Source organism: Equus asinus, chromosome 4 (genome assembly GCF_041296235.1).
Source record: "Equus asinus isolate D_3611 breed Donkey chromosome 4, EquAss-T2T_v2, whole genome shotgun sequence".
NCBI lineage: Eukaryota > Metazoa > Chordata > Mammalia > Perissodactyla > Equidae > Equus > Equus asinus.
The window spans coordinates 137490969-137498725 of NC_091793.1; positions in this window are offsets into that span (position 1 = coordinate 137490969).

Consider the following 7757-nt stretch of genomic DNA (forward strand, 5'->3'; position numbering starts at 1 on the left):
TGACTTGATTAGCCTTTTAATAAAAACTTACCACAAGTAAAATTTTTCTCATTTACACCTACACCTATCTGATCCATATTTCCAGTTTACATCCCTCTCTGCAAAGGACTAGCTTAAGCTGGTGATTATCTTCCTCTTTATTCTCTAGTGTTTTTCAGATTATAGACCCAATTCTGTATTTGGGCAGCTTTCATTTTATTGGTATAACGCATTATTACTCACTTTTTTGAAATTGAGTCATTATTGCTGTACTGAGAGACACCAAAAAGTATGATATGATTCCTGTCCCCCAGGAACTTAAACTGTCTTGTGGAGGAGAGAAGGCCTACCCAGGAAATGGTTACATCCAAACAAGATGACGTGTAAGTGCCCAGATAAGTGGTAAACTATGTGCTCCATGTGTGTTTGAAGAGCTAAGGAAGACTTCAGTGAGGAAGTGATGATTGAGCAGGGTCTTGAAAGTACAGGTGGGATTTCAATAGGAAAAGTAAAGGCAGAATATTTGAAGTGACTGGAGATAAGGGAGAATAGGGACTGGAAATAAAGCAGAACAAGTAGATCCAAACAGAATAGTAAGACTTGAAAGCCAGATGTAGGTGTCTGAACTTGCTGTCATAGACAATAAGGAGACCAAAGTTTCTTAGAGAGGAAGGGCCTTGATAGAAGTAATGTGAAGAAATTTGGACTGACGAGTGTGCAGGATAGATTAGAAAGGAGAGTGTTTGGACTGGGGGCATGAGAGAAACTGCAAATAAAATGCAATTTTCGTTGCAACCAGTAAGTTCCTTTTTCAGAGGGCATCCAAAAACTTTTTTGAGCACCTAATGTGTAGCAAGCTCTGCAGTAGAAGATAAAAGACACAGCCCCACCCTCAAGTTGTTCACAGTAGATTTAGAGAAAATTATAGTACAGATTATAAGTATTGCAACAGAATGAAAGCCCAGGGTGTTATGAAAGTACATGGCAAGGATACCTAATCCACTCTTAATGAGTCAGATGCAATTTCTCTCTTTGAGATAACTTTCCTAACTGTCTTAAAGTATGAGTAGGAGTTAAGAGATGAGCGATGGCCCTCTAAGCAGAAGCTGCAGCACCCATACTCAGAGGCCTGAGAGGTTGGGGATTTTTCAGGGGAATGGGAGGATGTTAGATAGAAGTAGCGTTTGGGATGCTCAGTTAAAGTATAAAGAGACATGACCCAGAGGAACCCAGAGGGCCCTGAGGGGCCTATATCACAGAAGGGCTGGCATGCTGTGCTAAGAGTTCCGACTTATCTTAGAAGTCAGTGGAAGAATTTAAGCAAGGGCATTTCAAATTAGGTGACCCAGCTGGTGGTGGTAAGAATGGTTTGAGAGTAAGGAAGTTGAATATAGAAACATGGAGACTAGCATGGCACTGGCGAGAGATAATGAGAGCCTGAACCAAAGTTGAGTCACTGATGGTGTGATGGTGGGGAAGGGGAAGCCGACGGGGTCAGGTGAAAGAAAATGAGTGGGACCAGTGAGCCACTAAGATGAGCGTTAGACAGATGAAGACCGTAACTTCCAGGTTCTAATTTGGCAAAGGCTGACCAACCCTCAGAGAAATTAAAAATCTCAGGGAATGTGCAGCTAACTGAGGGGACTGCCTTTATAGGTTTTTGATATAGAGCAGTTTTGACGTTATGTGTTCAAAGTTTTGGTTCCAAAAATATATGCACATACCTTTCACTTGTTATCTGTAGAAAAGCTTCTAGAACAGAGCCTTCCCCAGGTAAGTCACACAGAAGATCAATTTGATCTTTTTGAGTGAGTGCCTTATTAGGGCAAGTTGTTGCACATAGTATTGTACTAGGACGTTTTGGGGTGGCCCTGTCCCTGCCCTGTAAAAATGAGTATCAAGAGCAGCCTTAAAAGGAACAGCAGCAACAAAAAGATATCCTAAAATGATATGTGGAGGAAGGACAGCGAGGAGGTTGTGTTGACTGTAGATAGTGATCCTCTGAAAAGAGCTGCCTTCTCTTGCCCAGTTCTTCCCTCAACCAGCTTAACTTCTCCACCCTGGAGCTCTTCCTTCTCTCTCTACTTAATTATAAAGCAAGGTAGAAAAGTCCAGAAACTATTTCCTATTCAAGGAAACAAGCATCTCAAACGTGCGTTTGATTTTTTTGTAATTGTGATAAGTGGAATAGATTAAAGGTTCCTTTGCTTAGCAAACTTTCCATAGATTGGACTTATCAATACTTGATGTAAGATGTCATGGAAAATATGCTGAAATTACTAAGGAAAACAGACTTAAGAAAATGAATTATTCTCTTTAGATGTCATGCAGAACTTCAGAACTACCTGGGTTTTTTAAAGTAAAAAATGTATTGTTTTTAAAGTAAGTAAATGAGTTTGTTAGACTCACTTATCCATGACACTGGTGATGCCCTCCAGGAGTCACATCTCCTCACATTTAGAAAAGTAAAAAGAAATTCCAGTAAAATTTTAAAGTAAATACTCTTACATCTATCTCCTTCTCTTAACTGCGTTTCAAAACCCCACTGTGAGCTGTGGCGATAGGCATTTAGTCTTCCTTTTTCGTTTCTCCCTCCTCCAAGCAATCTTATACTCTATTGCCAGTCACCTTGTCAGTACTCTTACCAGGTTACTGATGGTTCAAGCTCCTCAACCTGAAATTCCAAGTTGTCTACTATGCAGCTGCCACTTATCTTTCCAGCCTTATCTTCCACCCCCTACTCTATAGTTTATAGCGCTTGTTTACTTTATCTCCTTTCTATTTTTTTATTTACTTTTTTTTGCCAAGGACCATTAGCCCTGAGCTAACATCCGTTGCCAATCTTTTTTGGCTTGAGGAAGATTAGCTCTGAGCTAATATCTGCCTCCAATCCTCCTCTTTTTGCTGAGGAAGACTGGCCCTGAGCTAACATCGGTGCCCATCTTCCTCTATATGTGGGACGCCTACCACAGCATGGCTTGGTAAGCGGTGCCATGTCTGCAGCTGGGATCCGAACCTGTGAACCCTGGGCTGCCATAGCCGAAGGTGTGCATTTAACCGCTTTGCCACTGGGCCGGCCCCTTCCTCCACTTTACCTGTGGGTCACCACCACATTGTCAGTCTTCTGCATCACGGATGGAGTCTTACTAGTTTTCTCTGTCCCTGAAGTACCAATTTTATTTGGTTGACATACTGATACCAAAATAGTCTTTTTAAAGTTTTTAAAGTAGATTCTCACTTAACTTCTATTCATCAGGCTTCTTAGTTCACCCGAGTTCTCTAAGTGCTTGAAAGTAATTTAACTGTAGGTCATCTGGTAAGTTAATCTGTGAGATTTGTGGCATATTTTTAGGATTAAAACTGACCAAAATGGTAAGCACTGAGAGAATGTGTGGCTGTGCTATGTATATCTATAAATACAAAGAATTTTAAATAAATGAGTACCAGATCACCCATAAACTACATGCAGCAGGCGTGGCTTTAGAAAAAGTGAGTTAGGGTAAGTAGACTTGGAAAATAGGTCCTTTGGTTAAATGCTTTTATCTTTTTGTTTTTTACTGTAGTGTTTTTACTCCTTTCTTTTTCAGTCATGTTAATAAAACACTAAAATCACTGTTCCTCAGGTGCCCGGCAGCAAGGCTGTGCACCACTTTCACCACCAGGCGGCTCTCGTATTTCATGTTCTAAGAACTGGAGGCCTCTCCACGCTTTTCAATGTCTAGATGTCTCTTGTCAAATTTGGTTCATAATGTTCTCTTATTGATTATGAATAATAAGCAGGACAGGCTCTGTGAACACATTTACATCGAAGAACCCAGTGTTGCACGGGCTGAGAAGGTGTGGGCTACTGGGCAGAAAGTGTACAGATGGCTCCTTCTCTCCAGAACAACACCAATGCCAAAGCCAGGACTTTATCAACACGACCCTGTTATGACTTCACTTTAGTCCGGCAATGAAACATAATTTACAACTCCTGAGACGTTGGAAGACGTGTCAAATCCAGAGTTGTTCGCACAATTTCCTGGAACACCACCGTTTGCCAGGATTCTACCAAAATTTAGCAGAGTTCTGTAAAGGCATTTCAAAGTCAGGTTTTAGATTTTTTTAAACCGTTATTGACTTTGGCTTTCTTGATATCTAATTTTTTGAGGAAACAATTTCTGATTATTTTCTCTCTTCTGATTATTTCCTACCTTAAAATTGCATTCATATCAATATTTAGAATTGTTGAACAGCCTTCAGTATTACTCTGTATATTGTCATAAGAAGGAAACAAATATGCCACTTTTTCTATTACTACAAAGCTTTTGTGTCTTTCGATTTCGGTTAAAATACTTTGAGATGTATAAACTGACAGAAAACTCCTCAATTAGAAGAACTTATTTGGAAATTTCAGGTGGTAAATGCAGCTACTGATATCTCCTTTCTAAGGATAAAAATGAAATAGTAAGGGAAGAAAGAGACATCACTACATCTGTGCCGAAAACCCAAAATACCCCAGACGACCAGGGGAGTGTTGAGCCGTCAAAGAGCACATCTGACTCAAATGTGACTTCGGGTTACCTATTTCAGGAATGTTGGATAATTTTCAATATTATTTTGTTTATTACCTAAATCTGAGCCACTATTTTCTCATATTCTCCAAAGAGAAATTATTTTTCTGCATTTTCCAAACAGCAATCCTTTTGGATTTGAAGGCTGTTTCTACTGTCACACACTAATTCAAGACTTCCACGTGTTTTCAAACGGGACCTCTTTCAACATGAAAATTCTCAGTAACATCAGGAATGATATTCTCACACAGACTGTGTAGACAAGAGCCAAAAAGGGCAGTAATTGACTTTTGACCTATGGCGGAAAAAAGCTCTGTCCTTTCAAAGAGATTTACATAAGAGTATTTTATATTTCCCAGCCCAAAGCTGATTTGAAGAACCGAAGTAAGAAATCAGAACCAGGATTGCTTTAATTCACGGTTTGACTAAAATTCTGGAAATAGCCTCACCTAAGGTATGTAGAGTCTCGGTAAATCGTGCTCTATCTACATCTTCCTCTTAATTGGTTTTGGTTTTCTGTGTCATTTACCTATCTGAGATGCAAGAGCAGAATACTTTAATCCCTATTCCTTAGGAAAGGAGTAAAAGCATGATGAGCCTAGAGCTCAACTCACCCAACCAGCTGTATTTTGTTTGGCCTGCATAATATTTAAGATTTGCTTTTATTAGAGTGCCTTTTAGGTGGGACCTGCACTCTCCCGAAACCCAGCAATTCCTAGTTGTCTCCTACCTGACAAGAGGTACCCATTTATATTACCTTCCTGAACTTTGTAAGCTTTTGGTTTGTGCCCCCTGGTCCAGGAATTTCTATCCCAGGCATCACATGGACATGAGGGCCTAGAGGAAATGCCTGGCATGTTGGAATGAACTTGAGAGGCAGCCCTGATCACAACTGTGAAGTAAGGCAGCTTGTCTGCTCGCTCCGCTGGTGAGCACTTTTCTTCTCCCACAGGAAGTCCACTGTTACCTTGTTTCTCCATTCTTCCCCCGTCCATCTCCCATTGACACGTGCATGTGAATAACTCATTCAAGGGATAAATGACTACTTAGCAAAAATCTGTTTAGGCTGTGTTAATCTTGTGTGTCCCAATATGACTTCCTGTACACCAAAAACAAACTTTCATTTTATAAGCATCACCAAGCAAAATGGGGTAATCAGAAATCGCCCCACGCTTGAACCCTGCTTGGTTGTTTTTATAGAGGCTTCTCTTTCTTAATACTTTTTTTAAAAAACTTGGTAGGAGAGATGGTTAGGAAAAGTAGAAAAGGAAGGCCACCCTTGAGAAAAAAAAGGTAAGACAGAAGGAGTTTCAGTTCAGCCTTTGCAGGAACAGAGAGAAGAGGCACCCAGAAGTCATTTGCTCTGGGTCGAGCGCCCTGCTTCCTGCACAGCGAGGCAGAGCAGTGTGGAGTGGGCTGCTGCTGACGCTCAGACACCTGCCTCAGCATCCCTCGCCTTCCCAGTCAAGGCTTATCTGCACTGTTTCTCACCTAGAATTTTTCTGGTTGTAACTCTGGCATAGTTATCCTTTTAGTTGCTCATGTCAAAGAAAACAGTTGGTGATATGCTTTTTAAATAGATAAATTTCAAACTTAACATAAAATCTCCCCCGTAGTTTTTTTTCCTCCAAACTATAAAATCTGCTTCGACCTTCCTGTTAGTCTCTTTCTCGTCTGTCTCATTTTGAAATGCTCTCCTCTTTTATTCCTAACCTGTGTGTGATTTGTTTTCACCTAAATTGCGGGAGCCCAAATCAGACCTTTAGTACCTTCAATTTTAATATGCAATGGATAACTGACTTCTTCATTTTGGGGAAGATTATTGATGCTACTAATCCTGCTAAACTGGCTTTTTTAGACCAAAACTTGAGTGAAATTCAGGCTAGAATTCAAAAGGTGTATGTGTGTTTTATTGTATGCTATACAGGTGTGCCTCTCTTTAAGCAAATTCACTACCTGAAAACCTGGCTTTATAGAACAGAAAGTGGTTCTTCCGTTAAAAGGATTCACCAGTACTTTTTTTTTAAAAAACAAAACAGGCTCTCCTCTGGTACGAATAGCGTTTTCAGTAACACATTTGTCATGCAAATTGCCATGCACCTGTAATAACTGGAGAGGTTGGATGTAACCTATGTGCAAATTGAAGCCATAGAAGAGCGGCCAATTTTATAGAAAGTAACCATATGTCTTTGCATCATGTCTACACCCTTCTCACTAAGTCTCCACCCAAAAGCAAAACTTAAATGGCTTCGTTTCTACTATCCTCTAGCCTAAGTAAATAAACCCCTCCCCAAACAGACAGTGGGTAAGTAGAAAGGAAATTAACTCTTCAATTAAAAAAAAGTAAACATATTAATCTCTCTCCTTGTTTAAGCTTCAAAATAACTAAATTGAGTTGGACTCTGACTCTTTATTTTTCAAGATTACATTTTAACTGAAACAGACAAAGCAAGAACTTCACTTATAATTCAAACAGTTCCTTGAATGCTTCAGATACGCTCCACCCTCGGCAGCACTGACATCTCAAAAGTGTGAGCCAATACCCAAAGCCCCTTTGTAGGTGGGATTAGGGAAGAATGTTTCCTTGCTTGTGTGTGTGGGAGACAGAGACACAGACAGAGACAGACAGACAGTCAGACAAATTAAAACTGAGAAAACAGAAACTGTGACTGGCATTTATAAAGCTCAAAGCCCAGAAAGCCTTTGATCCCCAGAGCAGTGGAGAGTCCATATTACTTACATTGTTACTCAGAAGTTGGAAGTGGCAAAACACGGGGAACTTACTGTCCTAGAAACACGGCAGTGCACAGTCACAGGGTGAAGGAAGTGGTGGCTTGAGTAGACTGGAAAAAAACCCTCTTCCCACCTTTTCCCAGGGAACTACCTGCAGGAGATTCAGTGCTGCTCTCTGTTCTCACCAATTCCGCCTTTGTCTGGTACACTCAGGAGTCTGCGTTTCCAAAACGGGTGGCTTATTTCACAGAACATGTGGGTCATTTTATAATTGTTGCTTTGTGACTGGTTGAGGTCAAACCTTGACTTTATTGTCAGATTCTGGGTAAGTACGTTTTGCCTCTTCAAAAAAATTGATTTGTCTGGTCTTGTGTCTTCTGTAAGTAAATAGATTTGACCAGGGGTAAATAAAATTGTCAGTGTCTTTAGTTAGTAAGTAGGCTAGTGTAAGTGTTTTGGGAAAGAGATTAAATCCTTACATATTAGTGACCT